At 39.1% G+C, this 14,250-nt stretch overlaps 16 non-coding genes across 16 annotated transcripts; all 16 read right to left on the bottom strand.

Annotated features, from left to right (window-relative positions):
• Nucleotides 1-205: 205 nt before the first annotated feature.
• TRNAK-CUU (transfer RNA lysine (anticodon CUU)) lies at nt 206-278 on the bottom strand. The gene has a single exon. It is a non-coding gene; the product is annotated as a tRNA-Lys (tRNA).
• A 353-nt stretch (nt 279-631) lies between these two features.
• Nucleotides 632-704, bottom strand: TRNAA-AGC (transfer RNA alanine (anticodon AGC)). The gene has a single exon. It is a non-coding gene; the product is annotated as a tRNA-Ala (tRNA).
• A 771-nt stretch (nt 705-1,475) lies between these two features.
• TRNAA-AGC (transfer RNA alanine (anticodon AGC)) lies at nt 1,476-1,548 on the bottom strand. The gene has a single exon. It is a non-coding gene; the product is annotated as a tRNA-Ala (tRNA).
• Nucleotides 1,549-3,165: 1,617 nt separating this feature from the next.
• Nucleotides 3,166-3,238, bottom strand: TRNAA-AGC (transfer RNA alanine (anticodon AGC)). Its single transcript has one exon. It is a non-coding gene; the product is annotated as a tRNA-Ala (tRNA).
• Nucleotides 3,239-4,010: 772 nt separating this feature from the next.
• On the bottom strand, nt 4,011-4,083 carry TRNAA-AGC (transfer RNA alanine (anticodon AGC)). The gene has a single exon. It is a non-coding gene; the product is annotated as a tRNA-Ala (tRNA).
• Nucleotides 4,084-6,963: 2,880 nt separating this feature from the next.
• Nucleotides 6,964-7,036, bottom strand: TRNAK-CUU (transfer RNA lysine (anticodon CUU)). Its single transcript has one exon. It is a non-coding gene; the product is annotated as a tRNA-Lys (tRNA).
• A 353-nt stretch (nt 7,037-7,389) lies between these two features.
• Nucleotides 7,390-7,462, bottom strand: TRNAA-AGC (transfer RNA alanine (anticodon AGC)). The gene has a single exon. It is a non-coding gene; the product is annotated as a tRNA-Ala (tRNA).
• Nucleotides 7,463-7,807: 345 nt separating this feature from the next.
• TRNAK-CUU (transfer RNA lysine (anticodon CUU)) lies at nt 7,808-7,880 on the bottom strand. The gene has a single exon. It is a non-coding gene; the product is annotated as a tRNA-Lys (tRNA).
• Nucleotides 7,881-8,233: 353 nt separating this feature from the next.
• Nucleotides 8,234-8,306, bottom strand: TRNAA-AGC (transfer RNA alanine (anticodon AGC)). The gene has a single exon. It is a non-coding gene; the product is annotated as a tRNA-Ala (tRNA).
• A 764-nt stretch (nt 8,307-9,070) lies between these two features.
• On the bottom strand, nt 9,071-9,143 carry TRNAA-AGC (transfer RNA alanine (anticodon AGC)). The gene has a single exon. It is a non-coding gene; the product is annotated as a tRNA-Ala (tRNA).
• A 1,617-nt stretch (nt 9,144-10,760) lies between these two features.
• Nucleotides 10,761-10,833, bottom strand: TRNAA-AGC (transfer RNA alanine (anticodon AGC)). The gene has a single exon. It is a non-coding gene; the product is annotated as a tRNA-Ala (tRNA).
• Nucleotides 10,834-12,023: 1,190 nt separating this feature from the next.
• On the bottom strand, nt 12,024-12,096 carry TRNAK-CUU (transfer RNA lysine (anticodon CUU)). Its single transcript has one exon. It is a non-coding gene; the product is annotated as a tRNA-Lys (tRNA).
• A 353-nt stretch (nt 12,097-12,449) lies between these two features.
• On the bottom strand, nt 12,450-12,522 carry TRNAA-AGC (transfer RNA alanine (anticodon AGC)). The gene has a single exon. It is a non-coding gene; the product is annotated as a tRNA-Ala (tRNA).
• A 345-nt stretch (nt 12,523-12,867) lies between these two features.
• Nucleotides 12,868-12,940, bottom strand: TRNAK-CUU (transfer RNA lysine (anticodon CUU)). The gene has a single exon. It is a non-coding gene; the product is annotated as a tRNA-Lys (tRNA).
• A 353-nt stretch (nt 12,941-13,293) lies between these two features.
• Nucleotides 13,294-13,366, bottom strand: TRNAA-AGC (transfer RNA alanine (anticodon AGC)). The gene has a single exon. It is a non-coding gene; the product is annotated as a tRNA-Ala (tRNA).
• A 764-nt stretch (nt 13,367-14,130) lies between these two features.
• On the bottom strand, nt 14,131-14,203 carry TRNAA-AGC (transfer RNA alanine (anticodon AGC)). Its single transcript has one exon. It is a non-coding gene; the product is annotated as a tRNA-Ala (tRNA).
• Between the last annotated feature and the right edge of the window lie 47 nt (nt 14,204-14,250).

Below are 14,250 nucleotides of genomic sequence, written 5' to 3'. Positions count from 1 at the left end.
CAGGTTGGCATGTTTAGTACTTGAATAGGAGTGATATCACTGTATGTTAACCTAGACTCAGGCCCTACCTAATCTTGGAGATACATTTCTCATGAATGAGTAACCAAGGGAGATACAATTTTTAGGAGTTAGTGCATGTCTAATGCAAGATTAATCACCATATTATGAGAGCCAATGCAATTATCCAGCAAAAAATACTCGTTTTCGCCCAACGTGGGGCTCGAACCCACGACCCTGAGATTAAGAGTCTCATGCTCTACCGACTGAGCTAGCCGGGCTCCCACTTAAATATGGTATGCAGACTCATCATTTTTTATTAAGGAAAACTGTTTCTGGATATTCCTCTGCTCTTGTTTTGCAAGGAACTTCACTTTTATACATCCTTCAGAGGAAAGAATGTCAAGTAAAATAAGACGAAATGAAAATCGAAGGTGTGAAATTTTCATTTTGAGATTGCATAAGAAATCAAATTCCTCTCACGTGCTATAGAATACCTAAACACTTTTGATTAAACCACTTTAGTTGTTATAATGACACCAAATTTGAAAGCCATCTGTGACTTTTCTGTTCTTACTCTGCAACAACCATGGCAATTACAAGTTAAAAAGTAAAATGTATGCAAATTTTAGAATGGAGAATGCGGGCATCGATCCCGCTACCTCTCGCATGCTAAGCGAGCGCTCTACCATTTGAGCTAATTCCCCTGTGTGCTCACTCAGCATCACATTTCAAAAGTAACGTTACTGCTGTCCACACTTTATTTTAAGTCTAATTGCCCATAACATGAGTGTTCAGTTCACTCCTAACTGATGCCTTAACTACACCTAGGGGATGTTTTACACTTCAGGTTGGCATGTTTAGTACTTGAATAGGAGTGATATCACTGTATGTTAACCTAGACTCAGGCCCTACCTAATCTTGGAGATACATTTCTCATGAATGAGTAACCAAGGGAGATACAATTTTTAGGAGTTAGTGCATGTCTAATGCAAGATTAATCACCATATTATGAGAGCCAATGCTATCATCCAGCAAAAAATACTCGTTTTCGCCCAACGTGGGGCTCGAACCCACGACCCTGAGTTTAAGAGTCTCATGCTCTACCGACTGAGCTAGCCGGGCTCCCACTTAAATATGGTATGCAGACTCATCATTTTTTATTAAGGAAAACTGTTTCTGGATATTCCTCTGCTCTTGTTTTGCAAGGAACTTCACTTTTATACATCCTTCAGAGGAAAGAATGTCAAGTAAAATAAGACGAAATGAAAATGGAAGGTGTGAAATTTTCATTTTGAGATTGCATAAGAAATCAAATTCCTCTCACGTGCTATAGAATACCTAAACACTTTTGATTAAACCACTTTAGTTGTTATAATGACACCAAATTTGAAAGCCATCTGTGACTTTTCTGTTCTTACTCTGCAACAACCATGGCAATTACAAGTTAAAAAGTAAAATGTATGCAAATTTTAGAATGGAGAATGCGGGCATCGATCCCGCTACCTCTCGCATGCTAAGCGAGCGCTCTACCATTTGAGCTAATTCCCCTGTGTGCTCACTCAGCATCACATTTCAAAAGTAACGTTACTGCTGTCCACACTTTATTTTAAGTCTAATTGCCCATAACATGAGTGTTCAGTTCACTCCTAACTGATGCCTTAACTACACCTAAGGGATGTTTTACACTTCAGGTTGGCATGTTTAGTACTTGAATAGGAGTGATATCACTGTATGTTAACCTAGACTCAGGCCCTACCTAATCTTGGAGATACATTTCTCATGAATGAGTAACCAAGGGAGATACAATTTTTAGGAGTTAGTGCATGTCTAATGCAAGATTAATCACCATATTATGAGAGCCAATGCAATCATCCAGCAAAAAATACTCGTTTTCGCCCAACATGGGGCTCGAACCCACGACCCTGAGATTAAGAGTCTCATAGCTCTACCGACTGAGCTAGCCGGGCTCCCACTTAAATATGGTATGCAGACTCATCATTTTTTATTAAGGAAAACCGTTTCTGGATATTCCTCTGCTCTTGTTTTGCAAGGAACTTCACTTTTATACATCCTTCAGAGGAAAGAATGTCAAGTAAAATAAGACGAAATGAAAATGGAAGGTGTGAAATTTTCATTTTGAGATTGCATAAGAAATCAAATTCCTCTCACGTGCTATAGAATACCTAAACACTTTTGATTAAACCACTTTAGTTGTTATAATGACACCAAATTTGAAAGCCATCTGTGACTTTTCTGTTCTTACTCTGCAACAACCATGGCAATTACAAGTTAAAAAGTAAAATGTATGCAAATTTTAGAATGGAGAATGCGGGCATCGATCCCGCTACCTGTCGCATGCTAAGCGAGCGCTCTACCATTTGAGCTAATTCCCCTGTGTGCTCACTCAGCATCACATTTCAAAAGTAACGTTACTGCTGTCCACACTTTATTTTAAGTCTAATTGCCCATAACATGAGTGTTCAGTTCACTCCTAACTGATGCCTTAACTACACCTAGGGGATGTTTTACACTTCAGGTTGGCATGTTTAGTACTTGAATAGGAGTGATATCACTGTATGTTAACCTAGACTCAGGCCCCACCTAATCTTGGAGATACATTTCTCATGAATGAGTAACCAAGGGAGATACAATTTTTAGGAGTTAGTGCATGTCTAATGCAAGATTAATCACCATATTATGAGAGCCAATGCAATCATCCAGCAAAAAATACTCGTTTTCGCCCAACGTGGGGCTCGAACCCACGACCCTGAGATTAAGAGTCTCATAGCTCTACCGACTGAGCTAGCCGGGCTCCCACTTAAATATGGTATGCAGACTCATCATTTTTTATTAAGGAAAACCGTTTCTGGATATTCCTCTGCTCTTGTTTTGCAAGGAACTTCACTTTTATACATCCTTCAGAGGAAAGAATGTCAAGTAAAATAAGACGAAATGAAAATGGAAGGTGTGAAATTTTCATTTTGAGATTGCATAAGAAATCAAATTCCTCTCACGTGCTATAGAATACCTAAACACTTTTGATTAAACCACTTTAGTTGTTATAATGACACCAAATTTGAAAGCCATCTGTGACTTTTCTGTTCTTACTCTGCAACAACCATGGCAATTACAAGTTAAAAAGTAAAATGTATGCAAATTTTAGAATGGAGAATGCGGGCATCGATCCCGCTACCTCTCGCATGCTAAGCGAGCGCTCTACCATTTGAGCTAATTCCCCTGTGTGCTCACTCAGCATCACATTTCAAAAGTAACGTTACTGCTGTCCACACTTTATTTTAAGTCTAATTGCCCATAACATGAGTGTTCAGTTCACTCCTAACTGATGCCTTAACTACACCTAGGGGATGTTTTACACTTCAGGTTGGCATGTTTAGTACTTGAATAGGAGTGATATCACTGTATGTTAACCTAGACTCAGGCCCCACCTAATCTTGGAGATACATTTCTCATGAATGAGTAACCAAGGGAGATACAATTTTTAGGAGTTAGTGCATGTCTAATGCAAGATTAATCACCATATTATGAGAGCCAATGCAATCATCCAGCAAAAAATACTCGTTTTCGCCCAACGTGGGGCTCGAACCCACGACCCTGAGATTAAGAGTCTCATAGCTCTACCGACTGAGCTAGCCGGGCTCCCACTTAAATATGGTATGCAGACTCATCATTTTTTATTAAGGAAAACCGTTTCTGGATATTCCTCTGCTCTTGTTTTGCAAGGAACTTCACTTTTATACATCCTTCAGAGGAAAGAATGTCAAGTAAAATAAGACGAAATGAAAATGGAAGGTGTGAAATTTTCATTTTGAGATTGCATAAGAAATCAAATTCCTCTCACGTGCTATAGAATACCTAAACACTTTTGATTAAACCACTTTAGTTGTTATAATGACACCAAATTTGAAAGCCATCTGTGACTTTTCTGTTCTTACTCTGCAACAACCATGGCAATTACAAGTTAAAAAGTAAAATGTATGCAAATTTTAGAATGGAGAATGCGGGCATCGATCCCGCTACCTCTCGCATGCTAAGCGAGCGCTCTACCATTTGAGCTAATTCCCCTGTGTGCTCACTCAGCATCACATTTCAAAAGTAACGTTACTGCTGTCCACACTTTATTTTAAGTCTAATTGCCCATAACATGAGTGTTCAGTTCACTCCTAACTGATGCCTTAACTACACCTAGGGGATGTTTTACACTTCAGGTTGGCATGTTTAGTACTTGAATAGGAGTGATATCACTGTATGTTAACCTAGACTCAGGCCCTACCTAATCTTGGAGATACATTTCTCATGAATGAGTAACCAAGGGAGATACAATTTTTAGGAGTTAGTGCATGTCTAATGCAAGATTAATCACCATATTATGAGAGCCAATGCAATCATCCAGCAAAAAATACTCGTTTTCGCCCAACGTGGGGCTTGAACCCACGACCCTGAGATTAAGAGTCTCATAGCTCTACCGACTGAGCTAGCCGGGCTCCCACTTAAATATGGTATGCAGACTCATCATTTTTTATTAAGGAAAACTGTTTCTGGATATTCCTCTGCTCTTGTTTTGCAAGGAACTTCACTTTTATACATCCTTCAGAGGAAAGAATGTCAAGTAAAATAAGACGAAATGAAAATGGAAGGTGTGAAATTTTCATTTTGAGATTGCATAAGAAATCAAATTCCTCTCACGTGCTATAGAATACCTAAACACTTTTGATTAAACCACTTTAGTTGTTATAATGACACCAAATTTGAAAGCCATCTGTGACTTTTCTGTTCTTACTCTGCAACAACCATGGCAATTACAAGTTAAAAAGTAAAATATATGCAAGTTTTAGAATGGAGAATGCGGGCATCGATCCCGCTACCTGTCGCATGCTAAGCGAGCGCTCTACCATTTGAGCTAATTCCCCTGTGTGCTCACTCAGCATCACATTTCAAAAGTAACGTTACTGCTGTCCACACTTTATTTTAAGTCTAATTGCCCATAACATGAGTGTTCAGTTCACTCCTAACTGATGCCTTAACTACACCTAGGGGATGTTTTACACTTCAGGTTGGCATGTTTAGTACTTGAATAGGAGTGATATCACTGTATGTTAACCTAGACTCAGGCCCCACCTAATCTTGGAGATACATTTCTCATGAATGAGTAACCAAGGGAGATACAATTTTTAGGAGTTAGTGCATGTCTAATGCAAGATTAATCACCATATTATGAGAGCCAATGCAATCATCCAGCAAAAAATACTCGTTTTCGCCCAACGTGGGGCTCGAACCCACGACCCTGAGATTAAGAGTCTCATAGCTCTACCGACTGAGCTAGCCGGGCTCCCACTTAAATATGGTATGCAGACTCATCATTTTTTATTAAGGAAAACCGTTTCTGGATATTCCTCTGCTCTTGTTTTGCAAGGAACTTCACTTTTATACATCCTTCAGAGGAAAGAATGTCAAGTAAAATAAGACGAAATGAAAATGGAAGGTGTGAAATTTTCATTTTGAGATTGCATAAGAAATCAAATTCCTCTCACGTGCTATAGAATACCTAAACACTTTTGATTAAACCACTTTAGTTGTTATAATGACACCAAATTTGAAAGCCATCTGTGACTTTTCTGTTCTTACTCTGCAACAACCATGGCAATTACAAGTTAAAAAGTAATATGTATGCAAATTTTAGAATGGAGAATGCGGGCATCGATCCCGCTACCGCTCGCATGCTAAGCGAGCGCTCTAGCATTTGAGCTAATTCCCTTGTGTGCTCACTCAGCATCACATTTCAAAAGTAACGTTACTGCTGTCCACACTTTATTTTAAGTCTAATTGCCCATAACATGAGTGTTCAGTTCACTCCTAACTGATGCCTTAACTACACCTAGGGGATGTTTTACACTTCAGGTTGGCATGTTTAGTACTTGAATAGGAGTGATATCACTGTATGTAAACCTAGACTCAGGCCCCACCTAATCTTGGAGATACATTTCTCATGAATGAGTAACCAAGGGAGATACAATTTTTAGGAGTTAGTGCATGTCTAATGCAAGATTAATCACCATATTATGAGAGCCAATGCAATCATCCAGCAAAAAATACTCGTTTTCGCCCAACGTGGGGCTCGAACCCACGACCCTGAGATTAAGAGTCTCATAGCTCTACCGACTGAGCTAGCCGGGCTCCCACTTAAATATGGTATGCAGACTCATCATTTTTTATTAAGGAAAACCGTTTCTGGATATTCCTCTGCTCTTGTTTTGCAAGGAACTTCACTTTTATACATCCTTCAGAGGAAAGAATGTCAAGTAAAATAAGACGAAATGAAAATGGAAGGTGTGAAATTTTCATTTTGAGATTGCATAAGAAATCAAATGCCTCTCACGTGCTATAGAATACCTAAACACTTTTGATTAAACCACTTTAGTTGTTATAATGACACCAAATTTGAAAGCCATCTGTGACTTTTCTGTTCTTACTCTGCAACAACCATGGCAATTACAAGTTAAAAAGTAAAATGTATGCAAATTTTAGAATGGAGAATGCGGGCATCGATCCCGCTACCGCTCGCATGCTAAGCGAGCGCTCTAGCATTTGAGCTAATTCCCTTGTGTGCTCACTCAGCATCACATTTCAAAAGTAACGTTACTGCTGTCCACACTTTATTTTAAGTCTAATGGCCCATAACATGAGTGTTCAGTTCACTCCTAACTGATGCCTTAACTACACCTAGGGGATGTTTTACACTTCAGGTTGGCATGTTTAGTACTTGAATAGGAGTGATATCACTGTATGTTAACCTAGACTCAGGCCCCACCTAATCTTGGAGATACATTTCTCATGAATGAGTAACCAAGGGAGATACAATTTTTAGGAGTTAGTGCATGTCTAATGCAAGATTAATCACCATATTATGAGAGCCAATGCAATCATCCAGCAAAAAATACTCGTTTTCGCCCAACGTGGGGCTCGAACCCACGACCCTGAGATTAAGAGTCTCATGCTCTACCGACTGAGCTAGCCGGGCTCCCACTGAAATATGGTATGCAGACTCATCATTTTTTATTAAGGAAAACCGTTTCTGGATATTCCTCTGCTCTTGTTTTGCAAGGAACTTCACTTTTATACATCCTTCAGAGGAAAGAATGTCAAGTAAAATAAGACGAAATGAAAATGGAAGGTGTGAAATTTTCATTTTGAGATTGCATAAGAAATCAAATTCCTCTCACGTGCTATAGAATACCTAAACACTTTTGATTAAACCACTTTAGTTGTTATAATGACACCAAATTTGAAAGCCATCTGTGACTTTTCTGTTCTTACTCTGCAACAACCATGGCAATTACAAGTTAAAAAGTAAAATGTATGCAAATTTTAGAATGGAGAATGCGGGCATCGATCCCGCTACCTCTCGCATGCTAAGCGAGCGCTCTACCATTTGAGCTAATTCCCCTGTGTGCTCACTCAGCATCACATTTCAAAAGTAACGTTACTGCTGTCCACACTTTATTTTAAGTCTAATGGCCCATAACATGAGTGTTCAGTTCACTCCTAACTGATGCCTTAACTACACCTAGGGGATGTTTTACACTTCAGGTTGGCATGTTTAGTACTTGAATAGGAGTGATATCACTGTATGTTAACCTAGACTCAGGCCCTACCTAATCTTGGAGATACATTTCTCATGAATGAGTAACCAAGGGAGATACAATTTTTAGGAGTTAGTGCATGTCTAATGCAAGATTAATCACCATATTATGAGAGCCAATGCAATTATCCAGCAAAAAATACTCGTTTTCGCCCAACGTGGGGCTCGAACCCACGACCCTGAGATTAAGAGTCTCATGCTCTACCGACTGAGCTAGCCGGGCTCCCACTTAAATATGGTATGCAGACTCATCATTTTTTATTAAGGAAAACTGTTTCTGGATATTCCTCTGCTCTTGTTTTGCAAGGAACTTCACTTTTATACATCCTTCAGAGGAAAGAATGTCAAGTAAAATAAGACGAAATGAAAATCGAAGGTGTGAAATTTTCATTTTGAGATTGCATAAGAAATCGAATTCCTCTCACGTGCTATAGAATACCTAAACACTTTTGATTAAACCACTTTAGTTGTTATAATGACACCAAATTTGAAAGCCATCTGTGACTTTTCTGTTCTTACTCTGCAACAACCATGGCAATTACAAGTTAAAAAGTAAAATGTATGCAAATTTTAGAATGGAGAATGCGGGCATCGATCCCGCTACCTCTCGCATGCTAAGCGAGCGCTCTACCATTTGAGCTAATTCCCCTGTGTGCTCACTCAGCATCACATTTCAAAAGTAACGTTACTGCTGTCCACACTTTATTTTAAGTCTAATTGCCCATAACATGAGTGTTCAGTTCACTCCTAACTGATGCCTTAACTACACCTAGGGGATGTTTTACACTTCAGGTTGGCATGTTTAGTACTTGAATAGGAGTGATATCACTGTATGTTAACCTAGACTCAGGCCCTACCTAATCTTGGAGATACATTTCTCATGAATGAGTAACCAAGGGAGATACAATTTTTAGGAGTTAGTGCATGTCTAATGCAAGATTAATCACCATATTATGAGAGCCAATGCTATCATCCAGCAAAAAATACTCGTTTTCGCCCAACGTGGGGCTCGAACCCACGACCCTGAGATTAAGAGTCTCCTGCTCTACCGACTGAGCTAGCCGGGCTCCCACTTAAATATGGTATGCAGACTCATCATTTTTTATTAAGGAAAACTGTTTCTGGATATTCCTCTGCTCTTGTTTTGCAAGGAACTTCACTTTTATACATCCTTCAGAGGAAAGAATGTCAAGTAAAATAAGACGAAATGAAAATGGAAGGTGTGAAATTTTCATTTTGAGATTGCATAAGAAATCAAATTCCTCTCACGTGCTATAGAATACCTAAACACTTTTGATTAAACCACTTTAGTTGTTATAATGACACCAAATTTGAAAGCCATCTGTGACTTTTCTGTTCTTACTCTGCAACAACCATGGCAATTACAAGTTAAAAAGTATGCAAATTTTAGAATGGAGAATGCGGGCATCGATCCCGCTACCTCTCGCATGCTAAGCGAGCGCTCTACCATTTGAGCTAATTCCCCTGTGTGCTCACTCAGCATCACATTTCAAAAGTAACGTTACTGCTGTCCACACTTTATTTTAAGTCTAATTGCCCATAACATGAGTGTTCAGTTCACTCCTAACTGATGCCTTAACTACACCTAAGGGATGTTTTACACTTCAGGTTGGCATGTTTAGTACTTGAATAGGAGTGATATCACTGTATGTTAACCTAGACTCAGGCCCTACCTAATCTTGGAGATACATTTCTCATGAATGAGTAACCAAGGGAGATACAATTTTTAGGAGTTAGTGCATGTCTAATGCAAGATTAATCACCATATTATGAGAGCCAATGCAATCATCCAGCAAAAAATACTCGTTTTTGCCCAACGTGGGGCTCGAACCCACGACCCTGAGATTAAGAGTCTCATAGCTCTACCGACTGAGCTAGCCGGGCTCCCACTTAAATATGGTATGCAGACTCATCATTTTTTATTAAGGAAAACCGTTTCTGGATATTCCTCTGCTCTTGTTTTGCAAGGAACTTCACTTTTATACATCCTTCAGAGGAAAGAATGTCAAGTAAAATAAGACGAAATGAAAATGGAAGGTGTGAAATTTTCATTTTGAGATTGCATAAGAAATCAAATTCCTCTCACGTGCTATAGAATACCTAAACACTTTTGATTAAACCACTTTAGTTGTTATAATGACACCAAATTTGAAAGCCATCTGTGACTTTTCTGTTCTTACTCTGCAACAACCATGGCAATTACAAGTTAAAAAGTAAAATGTATGCAAATTTTAGAATGGAGAATGCGGGCATCGATCCCGCTACCTGTCGCATGCTAAGCGAGCGCTCTACCATTTGAGCTAATTCCCCTGTGTGCTCACTCAGCATCACATTTCAAAAGTAACGTTACTGCTGTCCACACTTTATTTTAAGTCTAATTGCCCATAACATGAGTGTTCAGTTCACTCCTAACTGATGCCTTAACTACACCTAGGGGATGTTTTACACTTCAGGTTGGCATGTTTAGTACTTGAATAGGAGTGATATCACTGTATGTTAACCTAGACTCAGGCCCCACCTAATCTTGGAGATACATTTCTCATGAATGAGTAACCAAGGGAGATACAATTTTTAGGAGTTAGTGCATGTCTAATGCAAGATTAATCACCATATTATGAGAGCCAATGCAATCATCCAGCAAAAAATACTCGTTTTCGCCCAACGTGGGGCTCGAACCCACGACCCTGAGATTAAGAGTCTCATAGCTCTACCGACTGAGCTAGCCGGGCTCCCACTTAAATATGGTATGCAGACTCATCATTTTTTATTAAGGAAAACCGTTTCTGGATATTCCTCTGCTCTTGTTTTGCAAGGAACTTCACTTTTATACATCCTTCAGAGGAAAGAATGTCAAGTAAAATAAGACGAAATGAAAATGGAAGGTGTGAAATTTTCATTTTGAGATTGCATAAGAAATCAAATTCCTCTCACGTGCTATAGAATACCTAAACACTTTTGATTAAACCACTTTAGTTGTTATAATGACACCAAATTTGAAAGCCATCTGTGACTTTTCTGTTCTTACTCTGCAACAACCATGGCAATTACAAGTTAAAAAGTAAAATGTATGCAAATTTTAGAATGGAGAATGCGGGCATCGATCCCGCTACCTCTCGCATGCTAAGCGAGCGCTCTACCATTTGAGCTAATTCCCCTGTGTGCTCACTCAGCATCACATTTCAAAAGTAACGTTACTGCTGTCCACACTTTATTTTAAGTCTAATTGCCCATAACATGAGTGTTCAGTTCACTCCTAACTGATGCCTTAACTACACCTAGGGGATGTTTTACACTTCAGGTTGGCATGTTTAGTACTTGAATAGGAGTGATATCACTGTATGTTAACCTAGACTCAGGCCCTACCTAATCTTGGAGATACATTTCTCATGAATGAGTAACCAAGGGAGATACAATTTTTAGGAGTTAGTGCATGTCTAATGCAAGATTAATCACCATATTATGAGAGCCAATGCAATCATCCAGCAAAAAATACTCGTTTTCGCCCAACGTGGGGCTCGAACCCACGACCCTGAGATTAAGAGTCTCATAGCTCTACCGACTGAGCTAGCCGGGCTCCCACTTAAATATGGTATGCAGACTCATCATTTTTTATTAAGGAAAACTGTTTCTGGATATTCCTCTGCTCTTGTTTTGCAAGGAACTTCACTTTTATACATCCTTCAGAGGAAAGAATGTCAAGTAAAATAAGACGAAATGAAAATGGAAGGTGTGAAATTTTCATTTTGAGATTGCATAAGAAATCAAATGCCTCTCACGTGCTATAGAATACCTAAACACTTTTGATTAAACCACTTTAGTTGTTATAATGACACCAAATTTGAAAGCCATCTGTGACTTTTCTGTTCTTACTCTGCAACAACCATGGCAATTACAAGTTAAAAAGTAAAATGTATGCAAATTTTAGAATGGAGAATGCGGGCATCGATCCCGCTACCGCTCGCATGCTAAGCGAGCGCTCTAGCATTTGAGCTAATTCCCTTGTGTGCTCACTCAGCATCACATTTCAAAAGTAACGTTACTGCTGTCCACACTTTATTTTAAGTCTAATGGCCCATAACATGAGTGTTCAGTTCACTCCTAACTGATGCCTTAACTACACCTAGGGGATGTTTTACACTTCAGGTTGGCATGTTTAGTACTTGAATAGGAGTGATATCACTGTATGTTAACCTAGACTCAGGCCCCACCTAATCTTGGAGATACATTTCTCATGAATGAGTAACCAAGGGAGATACAATTTTTAGGAGTTAGTGCATGTCTAATGCAAGATTAATCACCATATTATGAGAGCCAATGCAATCATCCAGCAAAAAATACTCGTTTTCGCCCAACGTGGGGCTCGAACCCACGACCCTGAGATTAAGAGTCTCATGCTCTACCGACTGAGCTAGCCGGGCTCCCACTGAAATATGGTATGCAGACTCATCATTTTTTATTAAGGAAAACCGTTTCTGGATATTCCTCTGCTCTTGTTTTGCAAGGAACTTCACTTTTATACATCCTTCAGAGGAAAGAATGTCAAGTAAAATAAGACGAAATGAAAATGGAAGGTGTGAAATTTTCATTTTGAGATTGCATAAGAAATCAAATTCCTCTCACGTGCTATAGAATACCTAAACACTTTTGATTAAACCACTTTAGTTGTTATAATGACACCAAATTTGAAAGCCATCTGTGACTTTTCTGTTCTTACTCTGCAACAACCATGGCAATTACAAGTTAAAAAGTAAAATGTATGCAAATTTTAGAATGGAGAATGCGGGCATCGATCCCGCTACCTCTCGCATGCTAAGCGAGCGCTCTACCATTTGAGCTAATTCCCCTGTGTGCTCACTCAGCATCACATTTCAAAAGTAACGTTACTGCTGTCCACACTTTATTTTAAGTCTAATGGCCCATAACATGAGTGTTCAGTTCACTCCTAACTGATGCCTTAACTACACCTAGGGGATGTTTTACACTTCAGGTTGGCATGTTTAGTACTTGAATAGGAGTGATATCACTGTATGTTAACCTAGACTCAGGCCCTACCTAATCTTGGAGATACATTTCTCATGAATGAGTAACCAAGGGAGATACAATTTTTAGGAGTTAGTGCATGTCTAATGCAAGATTAATCACCATATTATGAGAGCCAATGCAATTATCCAGCAAAAAATACTCGTTTTCGCCCAACGTGGGGCTCGAACCCACGACCCTGAGATTAAGAGTCTCATGCTCTACCGACTGAGCTAGCCGGGCTCCCACTTAAATATGGTATGCAGACTCATCATTTTTTATTAAGGAAAACTGTTTCTGGATATTCCTCTGCTCTTGTTTTGCAAGGAACTTCACTTTTATACATCCTTCAGAGGAAAGAATGTCAAGTAAAATAAGACGAAATGAAAATCGAAGGTGTGAAATTTTCATTTTGAGATTGCATAAGAAATCGAATTCCTCTCACGTGCTATAGAATACCTAAACACTTTTGATTAAACCACTTTAGTTGTTATAATGACACCAAATTTGAAAGCCATCTGTGACTTTTCTGTTCTTACTCTGCAACAACCATGGCAATTACAAGTTAAAAAGTAAAATGTATGCAAATTTTAGAATGGAGAATGCGGGCATCGATCCCGCTACCTCTCGCATGCTAAGCGAGCGCTCTACCATTTGAGCTAATTCCCCTGTGTGCTCACTCAGCATCACATTTCAAAAGTAACGTTACTGCTGTCCACACTTTATTTTAAGTCTAATTGCCCATAACATGAGTGTTCAGTTCACTCCTAACTGATGCCTTAACTACACCTAGGGGATGTTTTACACTTCAGGTTGGCATGTTTAGTACTTGAATAGGAGTGATATCACTGTATGTTAACCTAGACTCAGGCCCTACCTAATCTTGGAGATACATTTCTCATGAATGAGTAACCAAGGGAGATACAATTTTTAGGAGTTAGTGCATGTCTAATGCAAGATTAATCACCATATTATGAGAGCCAATGCTATCATCCAGCAAAAAATACTCGTTTTCGCCCAACGTGGGGCTCGAACCCACGACCCTGAGATTAAGAGTCTCCTGCTCTACCGACTGAGCTAGCCGGGCTCCCACTTAAATATGGTATGCAGACTCATCATTTTTTATTAAGGAAAACTGTTTCTGGATATTCCTCTGCTCTTGTTTTGCAAGGAACTTCACTTTTATACATCCTTCAGAGGAAAGAATGTCAAGTAAAATAAGACGAAATGAAAATGGAAGGTGTGAAATTTTCATTTTGAGATTGCATAAGAAATCAAATTCCTCTCACGTGCTATAGAATACCTAAACACTTTTGATTAAACCACTTTAGTTGTTATAATGACACCAAATTTGAAAGCCATCTGTGACTTTTCTGTTCTTACTCTGCAACAACCATGGCAATTACAAGTTAAAAAGTATGCAAATTTTAGAATGGAGAATGCGGGCATCGATCCCGCTACCTCTCGCATGCTAAGCGAGCGCTCTACCATTTGAGCTAATTCCCCTGTGTGCTCACTCAGCATCACATTTCAAAAGTAACGTTACTGCTGTC

The sequence above is a fragment of the Triturus cristatus genome, chromosome 4_1 (genome assembly GCF_964204655.1).
Source record: "Triturus cristatus chromosome 4_1, aTriCri1.1, whole genome shotgun sequence".
Classification (NCBI taxonomy): Eukaryota; Metazoa; Chordata; class Amphibia; order Caudata; family Salamandridae; genus Triturus; species Triturus cristatus.
The sequence above is the reverse complement of the archived record's forward strand: the minus strand, read 5'-3'. Positions and strand labels throughout refer to the sequence as shown.